This window comes from Heptranchias perlo, chromosome 1 (assembly GCF_035084215.1).
Source record: "Heptranchias perlo isolate sHepPer1 chromosome 1, sHepPer1.hap1, whole genome shotgun sequence".
Lineage (NCBI taxonomy): Eukaryota > Metazoa > Chordata > Chondrichthyes > Hexanchiformes > Hexanchidae > Heptranchias > Heptranchias perlo.
In genome coordinates, this window is record NC_090325.1 from 163273561 (window position 1) to 163295775 (window position 22215).

Here is a 22215-nt window from a genome sequence, read left to right on the forward strand (position 1 = left end):
AAGTAAAAATTTTGGTAAAATTGAGGCACGCAGCCTCTTAAAAGATTTTGCTAACCCACCCACCGCCTGAGAGCGGGTTGGTTGCCTGCCCCCCACCACACACACCCACCCCCCCCCACCCCGACCCGCCTCCGATAAAACCGGAAGTGGGCAGGTTGGAGGTGGGTTTGAGAAATTGAAATTTTTTATCTCCCACCCAGCCCCAACCCACCCGTTCTTGGGGTTAAAACTCCCCCCATTGTGCCTTAATTAGCCTAATTACATTTTTATTAAAAGGCATTCTGAGATTTTACTGGCGCTTTGAGGATTGAATTTTACAACTCTGTCCATCATTTTGTGAAAACTTTGAATGAGTGGCCTTTATATTTTATATATATTCCTTTATCTCTGTATTTATTTTTGATCTCTTATTATTATTAAAGCTTGGGATATCATGCAAGATGGTATGCAAAATGCACCAACTGAAGGTCGCTATCTGATATTTGGCAGTATTGGGCAGTATTGGGGAAAGGGGGAAGCTTAGAGTTTAGCGGCACCTCGGGGTAGTCCTACATTTTGATAGCAATGGCAGCAGTCCTAGGCTATGGTAGCACTGAGGAATGATCCTGGGTATCGTCAGGAGAGGCAACATGAAGAAAACAAGGAAGAATCACTTCGGTAGACACTCCTGGCCCTCCCCCGAAGAACAATCTGGCCAATCCACATTCTGAACTGTATTCCACAAGTTGTGAGTATTGCTTAGAGCTGTTGCTTATTGTCGTTCATCAATTGAATAAAGTGCTTCATAATCTTAATACCAGTTTCTGTGGTTGTTGTCTCCGCTCAAGGATAGAACTAGTAGTTGAAGTTAATAATAATAATCCTACACTGTCAACTCAACACAAGTGGTAATGAGAATTTTTAAAATTCAACTTGTTTGTTTTTCTAATCAAAGAAATGAGGAAAGATATTCTCTATATCTGACAGCTGTTAGCAGTTAGAATATTTATACTAATGTTTATATTTATAACTGTCAACGCAACATAGTTGATAACCAGGTGAGATAACTTGTCATTATTGGCTTCAAAAGTCAACTTTTTTTGAAAAATGAACTCAATTACAATGAGAAAAGACACAGGGCTCGATTTTCGGACATCTGAGCGGGTGTGTTCGTGGCGGGTGGTGGGGGGGGGGGGGGGGCTCCGAAAATTGGGGATTCCCAGGGCGGGTCCGGAGCCCGGCTCCTACCCGCCCACTTCCGGGTTCCCCAGTGACGCGCTTAGATGCGCACGCAGCCCCCGCATGCGGGACTCCCGACGGCAATGAAAGCCGGCGGGATCCCACTTAAAGCAATTATTTTGATACGTCAGGTCGTTAGCAGACCTGATTTGTAGGATATTTTAGGAGGGGTGGGATTTTCATCTAAACTGAGAGTGTTTCCCGTACTGTGAGTCAGTTGAAATGGACGTATTGCAGCCACCAGCCTGTGGGAGCTGCAAAGGTCCATTTGACAGGTTGGGGGGGAGATCCTCACTCATTGCAGGAGGCCACTCTCACTTTGGACAAAGTTTGGCCTGCACCACCCTCCTCCTAACACTAAAATTCAACAACTTACAACCTCAACCCCAGTGTGCAGACACATTTACCTACCTTGCAGACCCCCTAAAACGTACATCTTCCGGATCGGGGCCGCCGAAGCTGCAGTCATGACCTCCTTGGAGGACGAACAGCATCACCAGCCTCACCGGCCACGCTGTCCACCTCTGACACGTGGAGCTCCACAACACAGTGCTGTGACACATCCACCTGCACAGCCGGAGGGAGGGCAACCGCAGAGAGAGATGTGTCGCAGAGGGCACTACCCTCGCCACAGGGTCCACAGACCGAGGCTCAGCCTCCTGGACCTCTCTGAGCAGCAGTGCACACGGAGGCTCAGAGTCACTCGACATGTAGTCGTGGACATCTGCAGCCTCCTTCATGCCGAGCTGCTCCCAGCTGGCCCGAGCTCCATCTTCTTACCTGTCACTGTCAAAGTCACCACTGCCCTCAACAACTTCTCCTCCGCATCCTTCCAGTGTGCCACCGGGGACATCGCCGGCGTCTCTCAGCCGTCTGCACAAAAGAGCCCTGCAAATACACCTACACCCACTCTGCAGTGACACAATGGGTGGCATCAGGTGTGGGTCTTCATGGTGATCCTCAGGAAAGGGCATTATTGCACAAACCAGGCAAGATTTGCAAAGACGTGGCAGTAGTTTTGACAATATAATATGTCATGTGAGTTGATCAGAAATCAAATATAAGTAAAAACCCTCAAACACCCTTGTGCATCCCCTTCATGCTCACGACACGTTTGCCTTACGCTTCCTACTACACATCTGTGATGCATGTCCTGTGGCTGCAGCACAGGCAGTAGCAGGTTGGGTGAGGCTGACTGTGAAAGAGGTGCATCAGAGGGTGAGTATGAGATAGAGCCATGAGATTGTATGAGGATTGGGTTGAGTGGTAGTGGTGGGATGAGTACTGGCGAGGTGTGTAAGTGTAGATAAGATGAGGATGAGCTTTGAATGGGTGTGAGGAGTGATGTAATAGAGTAGTGTTGGCAGTGCAGAAGGAAATGTGGGGTGGGGGCGGTGATGCGGCAGACGGAGCATAGGGGAATGAGTAAGTGTACTCAATTCGGCTGACCTACTTAGGTCATTGAAGCGCCTCCTGCACTGTATGCAGGTGCATGATATGTTGGTGGTGCTGGTGACCTCCTCTGCCACCTCAAGCCAGGCCTTCGTGGTGGCAGAAGCAGGCCACTTCCTCCCGTCCGCCGGGGAGAAGATCTCTGTCCTCCCCCTCCTCCTCACCCCATCCAGTAGGACCTGGAGTGAGGCATGATTAAACCTGGGAGCAGCCTCCCCCTTGGGCTGCTCCATGCTGTAATTTTGGCTCCTTTCTGCAGCATCAGTTAGTGGAGGACTGCCCCTTTAAATAGGGCTCCTTCAGCTGACAGCCTATGATGCAGGTGCGCAGTCCGCCCGCTGCGCAGCTTTCCAGCGCAAAACCCGGAACCCAAGGTAAGTGGCTTCAATTAGGCTGCGATCGTGTGCGGAGCACCCCGAATTCACTGAGCGCGTTACCCATGCGCCCAGTCGACCCACCGCTGCCAACCCGCCTCCCTCCTAATATCGAGCCCACAGTCTCTCTCGGCTAATGTGCTGTACGAAGCTTATAGAACACAAAACAACAGCTGCAACAGGTGTGCGATCAACGGTCTTTTTTCTTACTCTTTCTCGCTCACACACAGTCTGTTTAAAAAAAACATGGCTGTCCGTTTACAAAAATTGTTTTTTAAAATAAAATCACTTGTCACATTTTGTTTTTTTTTGACTATTTCTCCACAGAAAGGATTTGGAGAAAGAGGAAAAAGTTAATTTTAAGCGTTGGTTTTGAAACAAAGTCAATTTGTGCAGTTTAAAAAGGAAGGCCATTGGCTGCAGGCATTTGGAGGATGTGTATTAAAATCCAGTCACGGATACTGTTACCCAGGATGATTGCAAACCATTTGTGGAGTCGTTATCCCATCCCAGGGCTCCCAACAAACATTCACACTGTAGGGAGTTTGAATATCCCTTCCTGCTGAGCTTTGCATGAAGCTGGTTTCAAGGGCGGTCGTGGGGCAGTAGCAGTTTGATTAGCAGCTATTCTAGCCAACCCATAACGTGGGGAAGGGGTCAGGAACTAACCCCAATTTTCTGTGGAGACAGGAAAGAGGTGAACACAACCCACATTACCAGTCAGGTTTGTTAAGGAGAAAGCTTGGAGGGCCTTTCCAGAGGCAAAGAGGTTAGAAATGCTGGAGGATAGATAGACCTCTCGTTCAATTCAAGTAGACAATCCAGTGGTGTGGAGAAGTGTGGCATAATCTTTATTTTTTATTACAATGTGCAGATAAGTTGTATTCAGTGAAATAAATTTGATCATAACTGTTGCTCTGTATGTTCCTCTGATGTGAAATAATGGAGCTTAATGATTCATATCAAGTCTTGACTCACCAAATGCTCAGTCTACCTTCAGAGAGATATGGATATCTAGCACAGATCATCGGTGGATATTATTGTTACATCCCTGGATTACGCCATTATACAAGTAGATATAGGGCAGTGTGAGTCAACTCTCATAAAAGTAAAATGCTCAGACAGCTTATGGGAATAACTGACGCCGTTGAACATGAGAAGGTGTCTGTAGCAGGCCTGAATTTATACCAACACTCAATATAAATTTTACCTGGAAAAAGATTTTGAAATTTGTAATCTAGCTTTTCTTCAAATTTTAAAAATCTTTTTAGCAGAAACTGTTTGAAGCTAAAGAAAAATATTCTAATAGTACAGCTGACTGAATGGTACTAATGCACCCTGGGCAGTTAGATACACTGCACATGTTCAGACTGCACAATCCAAATTCAGCTCACAGCATCACAGTTCTGGGCAAAAATGTCAAGACCAAATCAAATCCAGGCTTTTGGGAGAGACAGTGGCCTTCAAGTCAAAATATTAATGAAGGCATTAAAGACACAGGCAAATTCAATAGATAAATGTGACACTGATATTGTCACATATATAATATTTTATTAATTTTTTTTAACATTTATTTTGAACATAGATGTTTTAGTTACCTAGAAAGAAAATGGGGACTGGAGAATATTCTCAGAAAGGATTTTGAGCGATTTGTGGGACTCCAGTGGCCAGATTGTGCAGAATGATGAGTGTACACAGGCAAAACCCATTATAAATGTTGACCTAAGAATTTATAATGCAAAAAAGCTGACACAAAATGTGTGAAAAGAACATGACAACAGGAAGTCAATTTGTGCAGGCAGACGCTATGTGCAGATGTAAGATTTTTAATAATATATAGATGGATATACTATATGTGTACATTATCATTTTGTGTTACTGGACTAGTAATCCAGAGACCTGGACTGATAATCCAGAGCATGTGAATTCACATCCCACCATGGCAATTTGAGAATGTGAATTCAGTTGAAAAAAGTGACCACGAAGCTGTCAGATTGTCATAAAAACCCAACTGGTTCACTAATGTCACTGATTCCAGTCCCATATCAACATGGTTGACTCTTACTTGCCCTCTGAAGTGGCCTAGCAAGCCACTCAGTTATATCAAACCACTATAAGCAGCCCACCACCACATTATCAAGAGCAACTAGGGATTGGGCAATAAATGCCAGCCTTGCAACATCCCAAAAATGAATAAAAAAAGAATATTCCAAAGCAAAAGCTAGTCAAGTGGAAGAGGGAGAAAGAGGAAAGGAAGTAAGGGAAATAAAGAGAAGAAAAACTACAAACATTGAAAATAAGAATAAAAGCAGAAAATACTAGAAATGCACAGTGGGCCGATCAACACTTAAAAAGTAAAAAGACGGGCCAGTACAGAACCTCTGACTGAACTAACTTTACACACTGATGAGTCATGTTAAAACATTGAATAAAGGTTGCGCACTACCAAATCCCACATCCTCCAATCTGCATGCCAGACCTCACCAATCTGCCGATCTGAGTTGGTACCAGGCCTTCGAGTGTGCATACACGAAGGTTCTCTGCTGATGCACTAGAGACCTTGGTACTAGAGGTGGACAGAAGGAGGGACATCCTATATCCGCGGCTGGGGTGGGGGGGAAGAAGCGACCCTCCAGACATATATCCAAAAGGCAGTGGGAGGCAGCGGGGGACGAAGTCAATGCCAGGCGCACAGCATCATGAACATGGATGCAGTGCAGGAAGAAGTTCAATGCTTTGACATGAGTGGTCAAGGTGAGTGAGGTCAACTGTCCAGTGGCATCTCCTACCAACTGCACCACGCACTATACCCCCCATCACCCACATACCAACAAACTCACTCTTTCCATCATTACTCAACTCTTCCAACCAGATGTTTCCTCTCACCCTTACACATTACTGCTGTTTCAAGCCACCCAACCACAACTCACAGGCCACACACACTGGCAGCTATTCAACCATGATAGACACATCACCCAGACACACGTCCCGCTTTCTTGCAGGAGAAGGTGGCGGATATCAGGAGGCAGCAAGTGGCAGTAGCATTTAGCCCCTCGAGCCTGTTCCACCATTCAATGAGATCATGGTGGACCTGTGACCTAACTCCATTTCCCGCCTTAGCCCCATATCCCTTATTACCCTTGGTTCACAGAAATCTATCAATCTCAGATTTAACATTCACAAGTGAGCTAGCATCAACTGCCGTCTGCAGAAGAACATTCCAAATATATCCCATCTTTTGCGTGTAGAAGCATTTCTAACTTCACTCCTGCACGTCCTGGCTCTAAATGTTAGGCTATGTCCCCACGTCCTAGTATTCAAGTGTAGGAGACCTCCAAAATCAGTTACAAATGTCTCGGCAGCCAGAAGCAATAATCCAGCCACTAACCTATAAACCCTGCATGGTTCCTTTAGATAGCACTTGTGGGGGGTCCTCCAGGCACTCTAAGACACATTCAGATGGTCGGGGTTAAGACTGTGCATTGAGTTGAGCGTTAAGTCCCAAAACAATGTCTATCACTTTAAATCAGCGTTGCACATTGACTGAAGCCATTTTCTCCCTACTTTACATGATTCTAGTGTTCGTTATCTGGGCCTGCGCTAACTCCTATACCAAGATGGCATCCGGCGCACATCACGCTGGAAACATGCATGTGCATCCAAGACGCCATCTTGGATGTTTGAGAGGCCACATAGTGCCGAAACAACGGGCGCTACATGGCCCAATTTAGCGCCCAATGTGTTTTAGCATTAAATGGGCCAGAATTTGCTGTAGCAGGGCATCTAACGGCATCTGCCATTAGTTAGATTTGCTCCTTCAGCTCAAAATTTTTTTCCCCACAAAGTTGCTGAAAATGCAAGTTTATAACAGCGCAGTGAGGGAAACAGGGCATCTGGGACCTGAATGATCAGGGCAACCAATAGGATATCTCCTTAACCAATGAGATTTAAGGATTGGGAAATAACCAGCAGAAGGGCTGAGAAGGAGGGTGAATTAAAGGGGGTGAATTCAATGTCAAATCAGATACAGAAAGAGAAATAAAGAGAGGGAAAGAAAGATTGGATTAAGAGAGAAAAGAGAGACAGAAAGGAAAGTAAGAAAAAAATTAAATTTAAAATTTGAAATTTTTGAAATCTCCCCAAAAAAATTCAAAACCACTATTCAAGAAGAGAGGGAGAGAGAAAACAAGGCATTACAGGCCAGTTAGCCTGGCATCGGTCGTTGGGAAAATGCTGCAATCCATTATTAAGAAATGGTAACAAGGCACTTAGAAAATCATAATATGATTAGGCAGAGTCAACATGGTTTTATGAAAGGGAAATCGTGTTTGACAAATTTATGAGAGTTTTTTGAGGATGTAACTAGCAGGGTAGATAAAGGGGAACCAGTGGATGTAACCTATTTGGATTTTCAAAAGGCATTTGACAAGGTGCCACATAAAAGGTTGTTTCACAAGGTTGGCTCATGGGGTTGGGGGTAATATATTAGCATGGACAGAGGATTGGTTAAAGGACAGAAAACAGAGGAGTAGGGATAAACGGGTCACTCTCAGATTGGCAGGTTGTAACTAGTGGGGTGCTGCAAGGATTGGTGCTTGGACCTCAGCTATTTACAATCTATATTAATGACTTAGATGAAGGGACCGAATGTAATGTATCCAAGTTTGCTGACAATACAAAGCTAGGTAGGAAAGTAAGCTGTGAGGAGGACACAAAGGGCTCAATTTTCGCACCCGCGATCGGGTGCGTTCATGGCGGGGGGGCTGCGAAAATCGGGGATTCCCGGGGCGGGTCTGGAGCCCGGCTCCAACCCGTCCACTTCCGGGTTTCCCCACTGACGCGCTGACATGCGCGCGCAGCCCCCGCATGTGGGACTCCTGCCGGCAATTAAAGCCGGCGGGGTGCCACTGAAAGTACTTTAACAGGTACTTCAGGTTGTTTACAGACCTGATTGACCTGTTATTTTAGCAGGGTTCGGATTTTGCAACTGACTGAGACTGTTTCCCGTACTGGGGGAAACACTCCCAGTACAAATGGACGTGTTGCAGCCACCAGTCAGTGGCAGCTGCAAAGGTCCATTTGACAGGTGGGGGATGGGGGGGTTGTGGGGGGAGACCCTTACTCATTGCAGGAGGCCACTCTGTCACTTTGGACAAAGTTTGGCCTCCACCACCCTGCTCCGAACAACAAAATTCACCAACTTGCACACTTACCCCAGTGTCCGGACACATTTACCAACCTTGCAGACCCCCTCAGATGTACATCTTCCTGATGGGGGCCGCCGTAGCTACAGTCATGACCTCCTCGGAGGGCGAAAAGCATCACCAGCCTCGCCGGCCATGCCATCAACCTCTGACACGTGGAGCTCCACAACACAGAGCTGTGACACATCCACCTGCACAGCAGGAGGGAGGGCTACCGCAGAGAGAGATGCGTCGCAGAAGGCCAATATAATATGTAATGTGGGTTGATCAGAAATTAAATAGAAGTAAAAACCATGACATACCCTCAAACACCCTTGTGCATCCCCTTCATGCTCATGACACGTTTGCCTTACGCTTCCTACTGCACATATGTGATACATGCCCTGTGGCTGCAGCACAGGTAGTGGCAGGTTGAGTGAGGCTGACCATGAAAGAGATGCATGAGAGGGTGAATATGAGATAGAGCCATGAGATTGTATGAGGATTGGGTTGAGTGGTAGTGGCGGGATGAGTACTGGCGAGGTGGGTAAGTGCAGGTAAGATGAGGATGAGGTTTGAATGGGTGTGAGGAGTGATGTGACAGAGTAATGTTGGCTGTGCAGAAGGAGATGTGGGGTGGGGGTGGTGATGTGGCAGACGGATTGTAGGGGAATGAGTAAGTGTACTCACTTTGGCTGACCTACTTAGGTCATTGCAGCGCCTCCTGCACTGTATGCAGGTGGGCGATATGTTGGTGGTGCAGGTGACTTCCTCTGCCACCTCGAGTCAGGCCTTCTTGGTGGCAGAGGCAGGCCGCTTCCTCCCGCCCGCGGGGGGAAGATCTCTGTCCTCCCCCTCCTCCTCACCCCATCCAGTAGGACCTGGAGTGAGGCATAATTAAACCTGGGAGCAGCCTCCCCCCTGGGCTGCTCCATGCTGTAATTTTGGCTCCTTTCTGCAGCATCAGTTAGTGGAGGACTGCCCCTTTAAATAGGGCTCCTTCAGCTGACAGCCTATGATGCGGGTGCGCAGTCCGCCCACTGCGCAGCTTTCCAGCGCAAAACCCGGAACCCAAGGTAAGTGGCTTCAATTAGGCTGCGATCGTGTGTGGAGCACCCCGAATTCACTGAGCACTGTCCTCCCCCCTTCTCCTCAACCCATCCAATAAGAGCTGGAGTGAGGCATCATTAAACCTGGGAGCAGCCTTTCCTCTGGGCTGCTCCATGCTGTAATTTTTCCTATTTCCTGCAGCATCAGTCAGTGGAGGACTGCCCCTTTAAATAGGGCTCCTCCAGCTGACAGACCTTACTGCGCATGCGCAGTCCGCCCGCCGCGCAGCTTAGCAGCGGGGAGCCTGGAAGACCAGGTAAGTGGATCCAATTAGCCTGCGATTGCGTGCGGAGCAGACTGATTTCACCGGGCGCGTTACCCATGCGCCCAATCGACCCCCCGCCACGAGCCCGCCGCCATGGACCCAAAGAGTCTGCAAAGGGATATAGACAGATTAAGTGAGTGGACAAGAAGGTGGCAGATGGAGTATAATTGCAGAAATGTGAGGTTATTCACTTTGGTCGGAAGAATAGAAAAACAGAATTTTTTTTAAATGGTGAGAAACTATTAAATGTTGGTGTTCAGAGAGACTTGGGTGTCCTCGTTAAAGAAACACAAAAAGTTTGTATGCAGGTACAGCAGGCAACTGGGAAAGCAAATGGCATGTTGGCCTTTATTGCAAGGAGGTTGGAGTACAAGAGTAAGGAAGTCTTATTATAGTTGTACAGGGCTTAGGTGAGACCTCACCTGGAGTACTGCGTATAGTTTTAGTCTCGTTATCTAAGGAAGAATATACTTGCCTTAGAGGCGGTGCAACAAAGGTTCACTAAATTAATTCCTGGGATGAGAGGGTTGACCTATGAAGAGAGGTTGAGTAGAATGGGCCTATACTCTCTGGAGTTTAGAAGAATGAGAGGTGATCTGATTGAAACATATAAGATTATGAGTGGGCTTGACAGGGTAGATTGTTTCCTCTGGCTAGAGAGTCTAGAACTAAGGGGCATAGTCACAGGATAAGGAGTCGGAGACTTAGATGAGGGGAAATTTCTTCATGCAGAGGGTTGTGAATCTTTGAAATTCTCTACCCCAGAGGGCTGTGGATGCTGAGTCATTGAATATATTTAAGGCTGAGATGGATAGATTTTTGGACTTTAGTGGATTCAGGGGATATGGGGATTGGGCGGGAAAGTGGAGTTGAGGTCGAAGATCAGCCATGATCTGATTGAATGGCGGAGCATGCTCAAGGGGCCTACTCTTGCTCCTATTTCTTATGTTCTTAATGAGATTCCACACTTGTAATAGTTAATTTTTGGTGCCAGAGAGATTGATTGGCAGCCATTAACACTTATCACATCGTTAAAGCATACTTACGCCTGTAATGACAAGACTTAACTTTCTGTGGCAAGTTTAATGGGCAAATGCAGCAAGTTCCTAAAGAAATAACAGGGAGGCTCAGGGCGAGATGCCGTTTTTGCGAAGCTAACAGCAGACAGCAACTTTTGGATATTCACATTTAACCACGCATCTGCTCCTCGCTTGAAGTTGCTGTACCATTTACCCATAAATAACATCAGCAACAACTTGCATTTATATAACAGTGAGCGCCATTAGCCTTGCTGTTATTTTGACAGCAAATTCTAGCCCAATAAATTTTTATGTCTTACAGGACAATCAATCATGACAGTTATCAATAAAACAAAAGCTAAATACTGCAGATGCTGAAAATCTGAAATAAAAACACAAAATGCTAGAAACACTCAACAGGTCAGGCTGCATCTGTGGAAAGAGAAACAGAATTAACTTTTCAGGTCGATGACTTTCCCCACAGATGCTACCTGACCTGCTGAGTGTTTCCAGCACTTTCCGTGTTTCCACGTAGACCACAGTGTAAGATAATGATTCAGGAGTTATGAAGCAAATTGGGCCGGCAAGGGGCTGTGATGGCTCCTGTAATGCGAGGAGTTCACGGAGGAATAGAAGGGACAAATTGGAATCCAGACAGGGAAAGTGAGGTCGATCGGAATGATCTGGCAGGAGCAATGAGGATTGCCAAGTTTGGAACTATAACAGTCCTGACTACAGGACCTGTATCAGTAAATGTGATTATTACTACTACCAGGAGTAATGGGCAGGCTAATGTGACTGGTACAGTTCAGGAGGAGAAATCAATTTTCCCTCCCGAGACAGAGGCTATGCCTGCCGTTGCATAGATCCAGGTCAGCTCTACGATCATTTTTGGGATTGATTAGATACCAACAGGCCTTTATACCCCATTTTGTGGAACTAGCAAAACCCCTGTATAACCTGTTGAAGGGTCCAAAGGACACTACGAAGGAAGGATGGACGGAGGATCACATGGAATCCATGAAACACCTCAAAACGGCAGTGATGGAAGCTATTTGCCTCATTTCACCCGATCCAAGGAAACCATTTCACCTGGAAACTACAGCCACTGAGAAGAGTCTGGCCGGTGTCCTTTGCCATGATGTACATGACAAACTCAGTCCAATTGCCTATGCTTCTGGAATTCTGACCAGAGTGGAAAAGACTTACAATGCTTGTAAACATCACCTTCTAGCTTCCTTCTGGGCGGTACAATACTTCACGTATATAACCGGCCTACAACCATTAGCTTTACACTGCACCCATTCGCCTTTGAACTTATTGTTGAAACCAGGCAATACCTTGGTATCCTTAGCATGACAGAATCGATGGAACGGCACCTTGACATTACACCAAAAGGATCTACGTTCCTTTTTTTTATTATTCGTTCATGGGATGTGGGTGTCGCTGGCGAGGCCGGCATTTATTGCCTATCCCTAATTGCCCTTGAGAAGGTGGTGGTGAGCCGCCTTCTTGAACCGCTGCAGTCCGTGTGGTGAAGATTGTCCCACAGTGCTGTTCGGAAGGGAGTTCCAGGATTTTGACCCAGCGACGATGAAGGAACGGCAATATATTTCCAAGTCGGGATGGTGTGTGATTTGGAGGGGAACGTGCAGGTGTTGTTGTTCCCTGTACCAGCTGCTCTTGTCCTTCTAGGTGGTAGAGGTCGCGGGTTTGGGAGGTGCTGTCGAAGAAGCCTTGGCGAGTTGCTGCAGTGAATCCTGTGGATGGTACACACTGCAGCCACTGTGCACCGGTGGTGAAGGGATTGCATGTTTAGGGTGGTGGATGGGGTGCCAATCAAGCAGGCTGCTTTGTCCTGGATGGTGTCGAGCTTCTTGAGTGTTGTTGGAGTTGCACTCATCCAGGCATGGGGAGAGTATTCCATCCCACTCCTGACTTGTGCCTTGTAGATGGTGGAAAGGCTTTGGGGAGTCAGGAGGTGAGTCACTCGCCGCAGAATACCCAGCCTCTGATCTGCTCTTGTAACCACAGTATTTATATGGCTGGTCCAGTTAAGTTTCTGGTCACTGGTGACCCCCAGGATGTTGATGGTGGGGGATTTGGCGATGGTAATGCCGTTGAATGTCAAGGGGAGGTGGTTAGACTCTCTCTTGTTGGAGATGGTCATTGCCTGGCACTTGTCTGGCGCGAATGTTACTTGCCACTTATGAGCCCAAGCCTGGATGTTGTCTGAGGGGTTGTGAATGGAACTGAATACTGTGCAATCATCAGCGAACATCCCCATTTCTGACCTTATGATGGAGGTAAGGTCATTGATGAAGCAGTTGAAGATGGTTGGGCCGAGGACACTGCCTTGAGGAACTCCTGCAGCAATGTCCTGGAGCTGAGATGATTGGCTTCCAACAACCATTACCATCTTCCTTTGTGCTAGGTATGACTCCAGCCACTGGAGAGTTTTCCCCCTGATTCCCATTGATTTCAATTTTACTAGGGCTCCTTGGTGCCATACTTGGATAGCACCTACATTGTGAACGCCACTTTATCTCTTCCCTTATATTGTAAAAATGATTTTAAAATAACCGAGGAAAAAACCTTGACTCACACCGGGATACTTAGTGCTTTGTGCGTTGCTCTAAAGAACAGAAAGGCGGGATGTCACATTGGGAAAGTTAACGTCCATAGTAAATTGGGGATCAACACTCACAAGGGAATTCTCAAGCCGCCCAGGAGGCGAAATGGGCTGCCAGGTCAGCACTGATGTGGGAACCCCCTCTCCCGTCTCAGGTCAGTCCCGTCACCTCACCCTCCTCCGAAATAGATTTGATCACTTTGCAGGATTCCTTTGAACTTTACCTGATGGTAAAGCACTGGCATTGACAGGGAAAGCCTCTACCTCAACCAACGGAGTGGGCAGGTCATGCATAAATGGGACAAATAGGGACCAGACTCTCCTAATGTTCCAGCCCAGCAATGGGGCCATGCCATTTGTGTGCTTCCCACCCCAAATGGTGGAGGAATTCTTCCACCTTTTCCATGCATACCCTATGGGAGGGCACTACCTTGTGGAAGTAACATTCCAATAGGATGGTGTGGTGGCCTACCATCAAATCTGACCTCCTGCAGAGATGCTCCAGGCGTTTGGTGTGTTTACAAAACAATCCAACCACACACATTCTAAAATCAGCCTCACCTCCAGAGGGGCCCTGGACACATTTATAGATTGATTTTAGTGGACCCCTACCCAAGGCCCCATAGGGACATCAATACTGTCTTGTAATCATCGACAAATTCACCAAACGGATGGAGGCCTTTCCATGCCAAAGTAACACAGCGATCACGGCGGCCCGGATATTATTGAGTGGGGTGGTCTGCAGGTGGGGATTAGCCCTCCAGGTGGTCAGTGATCAGGGCTCACATTTTACAGGTAAGATTTTTCAAGAATTACAAAAAGCTATGGGTATCACCCACAGATTACACATTTCCAACCATCCCCAATCGTCAGGGATGGTGGAGAGTGGAAATAGAACCTTAAAATCCCTACGGAGGAAGTTTTGTGCAGACCACCCCACTAATTGGGTTAAACTTCTCCCCATGTGTCTCATAGCCATCAGAGCAACCCCCTATTCTATTACGGGTACTTCCCCATATCAGGCCATGACAGGGTGTCTGATCAGGACACCGGGGCACCTATTGATCCCTTCGACCACTCCTTTGCAGCAGGGACCAATGGACGATGCACGGGTAGCAAAGATGATGGACTATGTATGTTACACGAACCAAATGACATATGAAAACCTGGAGCCACAGTGGGTCAACCTCATTGTCAGTACCTGATTCCCCCGCTATGAAGTCTCTCAGTTGATTATGTCATGATGGGGAGGGACGCTGGACGAAGGGAATAGGGGCCTTGTTGACATAGTTGGGCACCGGTTGAATAACAATTCCTCTTTTGTGTGAAGAAGTATGCTAATAGACAGGAACTACCACATGATGAGGTTGACGTATGCAATTGTCAGATGGATTATCATCGGGAGCTGGGGATAACCTTTCCCACCCTCTGTCGAGCCAGATTCACCAATGTTGGCCGAATACGTCAACTCTGTACAGGGTGCAGACAATGACACCATAATTGTCAGGAACGGCGCCCACTGGTTTTGGAATGTTGAGCAATTTGTAACCCGGAACACAAATGGCCACTGACCATCAATGGACAAGTGGACTTCTATTGCAAAAGGAAAGAAGGTGTGGGTTGGGACGAGTATATGGACTATGTTATTCCATCCTGACAAAGGGTGATGCGACTTCTAATAGTAACACGACCCTCTGATCAGTGGGGTGTGCACCAAGTGGTGGAGAGACTGTATACGCATCCTCTTGTGGTGTGCCATACATTGTGCTCCATGAACCCAACAGGCTGGCTGAACTAGTGTGGCAGCTTTATTTTCCCTATGTTCATGAACAACATGAGGGATGATATAGTTGCACGAGGACACTTGAATCAGAAAATCCATCACAAGTTAAAAAGAATTCTATAAAGATTCAAGTGCAACAAAAATACCACGCGGTTGAATTTAGCTGTGACGGGGGTTTATTTTCTGACGGATTGCATAATGGACTGGTGGTTCAAGCTACTCATCAATGTGAACAAATGTGAAATATGAGGCGGTCCCAGTTATTGTCGATTTAAGTAATGTAACATTTCCCCAAGGCTTATGCAACATGCATTATGCTAACTGGGCTCGTGCGGTATTAACTCAGATATTAGATGGGTTCCACAAGCAGACAGCAGGGAGAGAATGGAAGGAAGAATGGGATGGGGACTGAATCACGCACACCCGACAACCCAGATCTATCACTGATTGGGTGGCCGCGGGAGCTGCCGCAGAAGCAGTATTTAACAGGTTGGATATAGAAAATCAGTATCAACATCAGGGAAGACTGACAGAACAACGGAAGAAGTTATTAACTAAAATAAATGAGGGTAATCTGGACCTGATTGCTGAGGGGTCAGAGGGTTTCTTGTCTTTCAATGTAATAGTCCAGTGCGTCCACGCAAGCCGGGATAAGATTAATGAAATCATACACAATCAAGAGACCGTTGCGTCTCAGGCCTCTTAGGTGGTGTTGTGCAGCATGTATTTGAGCCATTGGCAGGAGAGGATAGCAGAAGGGCAGAGAGACATAGTTAAGAGAAAATTACCCGCTTGGATAAAGGATGAACAATCGATCAAGCGACTACCTGGCAAAACTAATCTGTGTCTAGTAAGACGCTTTGCAAAGGTGCATATTGCCAAACTGCCTTGCCCAGGAAATCTTTGGGCTATTGATTGAGCTCCCTAGACTGGGGAACCAATCTGGCCTACCTCTATTTGCCATACAGTTAGTGGGGCGGTTAGAAGGAACCACCTTGACTGAATTCTATCAACTCCCACCCTATTTGGTCTTGGGAGACCAGCGGGGGGCAGTGGACCTTCAACCCTGCATTCAGGGTGATGCCTGGGCTTGTGAAACTAATTACACTCAGGACCACCAGTCATGTGATATATGTTTGCCAATGAATCACTCCTCTGTGACATGCGGGTAATGTCCCACTGGCAAGGGACTCATATTGCTTACCAAGGAAGTGGGAAATACTGTTACACGACCACCGAGACGACCTTCAGATATGGAGGTAGGGAGTGTCCACTAACACGGTCAATGGAGTGTGTAACCCCCTCCCATGAGTTCAAACTAGGCACCCATTGGGTCGCCCCGGTAACCATAGGAGATCATGATGTCACCAGACTGAAGATCCATGGGGACTTGATGGAGGAAGCATTACAGACTGTAATTCATTTCGGGCACCCCATTCCCTCTTTATCATTCAGTCTCAAAAGTGTCTTGGATAGAAGTGTTGCCTCTCAGAAACATCCAGTCAAAATGCAGCAGGATAACAAGGAAATAGAGAAGGGTATACAAACCCTTGGGGCTAAATCATGGTGGGAGAATGTCTATAATGCTGGTGAGTGCCCATGGGCATGTTTAGGGGTGTATGCTTTCCAGATCATAGAAGTTCTGGTTACCATATCCCTAATGGTGTCTGCCTGTTGGGTCTGCAGGTGGATCTCCGAGTTAAAATAGAATGCGTATCATTCCAAACCATTCCCCTATTAGACTACATTGATCAAATAAGTGAGGGATCAAAGGCTTAGTCTTCTCCCCCTCAAGGTGTGGATTCTGTAAAAATATTGGAAATAGAGAAAAATTGACATATTTTTCTTAACGCTACTAACCATCATGCTTTGCAGGCTTTTTTGCTATTTTGATATTTTGCTGAATGTGCGGCTTGTTTTGCTGAATTGTAAACTGTTAACCTTTGACTAGTGATTGACCCTTGTCACCCTCATTGTGAGGCAAGGCAGCTACATGATAAAAGAGGAACAATGACCCAAAAGCAGAACAATAACCCAAAGATAGCGATGATACCAGGATCATGACAAAATATCTAGACGAGTGCGGTCAAAGAAACTGGCCACCTTGCAAAACCACCTTGAAAAGGGTCATGTGGTTAAATGAATAATGTTAAAACAAGCTGATCACCTTGAATTCTTTGAAAAACAATCTTGCAAAAGGGTCTTGTGGTTAAATGAGTAATGCTAAAACAAACTGACCATCTTGAATTCTTTGAAAAACAACTTTTTAATCCATAAGGGTCTTATGAATGTTGTTCCATAGATGGTGTGAGTTTCCTGTCAAGGGCGACATGAAAAATCAATGTCTTTTGAGCTCGGGGCAGAGGAATCAGCGAAGACCACCCAACTGTCTAAAGGACACTTAGCTGTCTGAAGCGACACCGCTGTCAGAAGAACACCTGACTTTCGGAAGACTTCCTCACTGTTGGAAAACTTGAAATGACCGTGTCGCCAACTTAATTACAATCTCTGCCCTGAGGTCAAATGGGGTAATATTGTTTTGATCTTTGTTGTCTAATATTTGATACCTTCACATGTTTGATTTGACTATCAATAACTGAAACGTTGATTAGCATTTGGTGTCATGTCTGAATCTGTTACAACAGTTCTCAAGCTGGATTTTGATTGGGTAATCTGCCCTGTTTGCTATTTTGAGATTGTAAATGAGTATAAGGAGCACGTTTACATTTTACTACAAACAGTGAACAGGGAAAATCTTCCCACGCATATGTTTTCGCTAGTACCACCATGAACTTAACTAGCTTGATGCTAGTTTTATCTGTAAATTTCTTGCTTAATTATTTATTTGCAAAGCTTTTATATGCTTTTTTTTTTGCTAATTTTCATCCCTCCTGAAGGCAGTAAATCTTCAATGGATACTCAGGCACCAGCAGCCCTCCTGTATCTCAAGCAAAGCGCCACTCTGTATGTGATCTGAGATTGTGAATACTGGCAGGCTGTTCAATGATGTAGGGCATCACAGGCAAGCTCAATCCTACTGTGGTCTGACACACACACATGCATTTTCCAGTAAGAGGCACTGGACAGCAATCAGCTGGTTGATTTTTTTCCCTATCTAGCCCAGAGATGCCATGGTCAATTGTAGAGCCATAATTGCTGTCCTAGCTGAGATGATGTCAAAGCAAAAGCCAGTGATGGCATCCGGGCCTTCTGAAATGCATGGCTTGGTAATACATCAAGCACTGTCATTACCCACTAGGTTACTTGGGGAACCCTTGTGTAGATGTTTATAACTACCACCATCATTGCTCACAGTTATTATACTGGGTGAATTGCAGTGTTTTATTCAAATTACTGGATAATTTGATTTTTTTAGCACAGCAATGTTTGAAAAAGCAGGAATAGACTGCATATAGTTTAATTATAGCAAATTTTTACTGCTAAACATTATAATTATTCAAACAGTAACAATAAAATAGCTGAACTGTACAAATATTAAAAATAACTGAGCTATGGCATGAGCCACTTTTTAGTTTATTTATTTTCCCTATATTTCAATAAACTTGCTGACACACATTCTCAGCTTGCCCAGTTGTGTTTCTCAGGGATTTACTTCACAAAATTCCACTTAGTGACTGGAAATGACATACTAGGAGGAGGAGCTGGATCATGCCATTTTTTGCCCCCATTGAGATGAAACATCTTACTTCTACCATTTTTGAATAGTAACCTGTACATAGAATGTAACAGCACAGTAACAGACCATTCAACCTGAGCCTGTGTTGGTGTTTTTCACCACCTGCGCCATTTAGCCTAATTCTACTCTCCTGCTCAACCCCCATAAAAGCATGGTTTGTACTGGCCAGGTATCAATCTTGGGCCTTTTTTTGCATGGCAGGCAAAGGAATTGAACGACTGAACCACATGAAGACTGCACATTTAAAAAAGTTAAAATTTTACTTATATTAATGTAAATGCAATTCTGTTGGCTGTCTACTGCAATCTTTAAAGTTTGCACTTAGAAACATTTGGTCTATAGTCGTTTTGAAGCAAGAGTTCTTTGAAAGAGCAGTAAACATTGACTGGTGAGCCGATGATTAGAGGGCATCAATGTAAGATCGTGATGACAAAAATGAAGGGAGGTTAGGAGATTTTTTTTTAATATAGTTATGACACGGAATGCCCTGCCAGAAATGGTGATGAAGTAGAACCGATAAGTAAACATTATAACAAGCCCCCTCTTAAAAAGAAAGTCGATAAATATCTGGAAAATAAATTAAAATGAGGGATGGGGATTGCGAGTAAGTGGAATGGTCTCTCAGAGAGCAGGGGTCAGCGGCCTCCTTCTGTGCTGCAACATTTTGTGAGTTCCCTAAAGAAATGTTTTCTTACTTAAACAGTCAACTTAACTCTCGCCAATTTAAAAGAGCCATGTTTGGTCGCATGTTAAAATAGGTGACTTTTCAGCAACCCCTGGATAAGAACAGGAACAAGCCCAAATCCCGGATGGGCACAGTGTCTCTGAGCCTTGCCCACAGTTGATGTTGAGCCCAATGATGAACAGCAAAAACCAGCCACTTCCTGCCCTGCGCCCCAACGGCCGCCCTCGCGCTGCATCTCGCGAGATTATGTATCCGTCGACCCCTCCTCGCGAGTTGCAGGAAATCCCAGGTTCAGTATGAGCCGCGGGGGGGGAAAAGCCGGTGTTGACTCTACCGTGAAAGAAAGGTAAGGAGACGACCGAGGGACGGGCGGGCGGGCGAGATAGATAGACGGACATATGAGGTGGAGAGCGGCAGGGGGAAGAAGTGCATTTCTTTGCCGGAGTGCTGATTGGAGGCGTATCGGACTGGAGGGAGAAGGCACACTGTTGAGGTAAAGGCCGGAACGATAACCCGTTCAACAACACACCCGACCTTTTTATTGAAAAGAGTTGGGTGCAGGCGCATCGGTGTGCCCGCCGGGGCAGGCGGTTGATGGATTGTGGTGAGATTAACTCGAAGGAGCGAATGTTAAAAAACAATTCCGATGGACTGCATCTCCCGGCAGGCATTGTGCTTCAGTCATGCGCATGCGTAACAAAAGAGGCTCTGTTCCTGCTTTGCAGCTTAATTTATTGCCCACTCTCATCCGTGCTAAATTTTTTTTATTTTTTTGCCATTCTTGGATAAATTTAGGCAGTTTTAATAGCAAAATCGTTTTTATCGGGGTTTGAAAATTGTTGCTATTAATAGTGAACCGAAAATCGGTTCTAATAAACAAGGTTTGAGATTATATGGAGTTGCAATTTTTGTCTAGAATGTTACAATAATTTTTGATTTTGTAACCATAAACCTGTTTAATTAAACCATAACTTTTAAATTTTCTGTTTCATTTCAAAGACAGTAGACTGAGTGGTAGATTTTTGGATTTGTGCTAATTATGTAGGTTATGTGCCAGGACCTGCACAGCCTACTCATTTAATTACCCTATATCCTTTTAAAACAGATTCAAAAAGCTAGAGACGGTAATATGTTTGATTCACTTTATTTATTGTTGACTAAACATGAACCCTAAATATCCATACAAAGCAGCACACATTAGCTTTACATCTAGAAACTCAAGTGTATGGATGTGATGAGAAGATGGCTTCTTCAAGCCTGTTCATGCTACCAGATCACAAAGGTAGCAAAAAGGTCTCTTTCCTAACTAAGTAAAAACATGACCTCTCTTATACCATTTGCTTTTATGGCCTGCTTCCTGCTGGATGCACACTGTCTGATGTTTTACAAATCCCAGTTCTTTGAACAAATTACCAGATAGGGATGAGAGCCTTTTCACACCATATTGTCTTTTATATTGCAGCAGTCTCCTTCTCTTCTACTACCCCCTGCTGTGATGAAAAGTAAGTGTTTTAAAAGCCTAACAATCCTTTAAGCTTAATATTATCCATCTGGTTATTTATTTAATAATCTATATATGCTGATCTGTACAGACAATGTTTTTGGTCCTGAAATCCATCCTTCTCTAATGTTATCAGCATCATTGAGGGGAAAAGACAGGCTTTTTGAGAACACGATTTAAATCATTCCTGTTCACGTTACTGTTCTGTCTTTGTTAGAAATAAAAGTAATGTAAAAACATAATATTCTTTTATTGCTAATTAGCAGCTTTGCCATTGGACAATATTGTAACTTTTTTAAATTAAGAAATAATTTGATTTAATAAAGTGAAGGATGTCAGTGCTAGGAAATTAAACTTTTTGTATCTCATGTCTATGGCAGGGCAAAGTTCCTTATGCTGCTCCGACGATTTGCCTTAACCTCAGTGTTTTTTGTGGAAAATAACTATAAATGAATTCTGACAACTTTTTTGGGATGATCATTTTAAATTTTATATTTGTCCAATGCAAATACCAGTCCTGCTGCTTTGTTGATGAGTAAGCTTATGGAAACATTAGTCTGTATATTGTGAAAGCTGCAGGATGTATTACATATGATTTTTGTTGATGTGAATTTCTTAGCAAGCACTGGGGCATAATTTACAAAAGAGGAATTGAAATAAAGAAAGAAAAAGGAAAGAAGACTTGCATTTGTCTTCATGACCTCAGGATGACCTAAAGCACTTTACAGCCTAAGAAGTACTTTTGAAGTGTAATCATTGTTGTAATGTAGGCAACACACCAGCCAATTTGCACACTGCAAGCTCCCATGAACAGCAATGAAATATTGACTAGATCATCTACTTTAGGTGTTAGTTGGGGGTAAATGTTGGCGAGGATATCGGGACAAAGTCCCTGCCCTTCTTCGAATAGTGCCGTGGGATCTTTTACCATCACCTGAGAGCAGATGGGGCCTTAGTTTAATGTTTCATCTGAAAGACGGCTCCTCTGACAGTGCAGCACTCCTTCAGTACTGCACAGAAGTGCCAGCCCAGATTATGTGCTCAAGTCTTTGGAGTGTTGCTTGATCCTACAACTTCTGACCCAGGCTGACACCTTAAATGAATAGAATTATATTGTAATAATGTTTACAAACGTTGTTTACAATTAAGTTGACCAGAGATTTTGAGCAAGAATAGCTTCCCCAGTGTCTGGCATTATTTAGCTGAATTATTTTGAAGTTTATTGCTGGATCTTTGTAATTAGATTTTGAATGCCTTAATATAACTGAATTAATGGGCCAGAATTTACTGTAGCCA

At 45.0% G+C, this 22215-nt stretch overlaps 1 protein-coding gene across 6 annotated transcripts in view; it reads left to right on the forward strand.

Annotated features, from left to right (window-relative positions):
• The first annotated feature begins 19685 nt into the window (after positions 1 to 19685).
• kiaa1109 (KIAA1109 ortholog) overlaps positions 19686 to 22215 on the forward strand; it is a 460818-nt gene continuing 458288 nt past the window's right edge. For all 6 annotated transcript variants that reach the window (XM_067993249.1, XM_067993258.1, XM_067993276.1 and 3 more), the window contains exons 1-2: positions 19686 to 19764; positions 20881 to 20920. The gene's annotated coding sequence lies outside the window, so the exon portion shown is untranslated. The remainder of the gene's footprint in view (positions 19765 to 20880; positions 20921 to 22215) is intronic.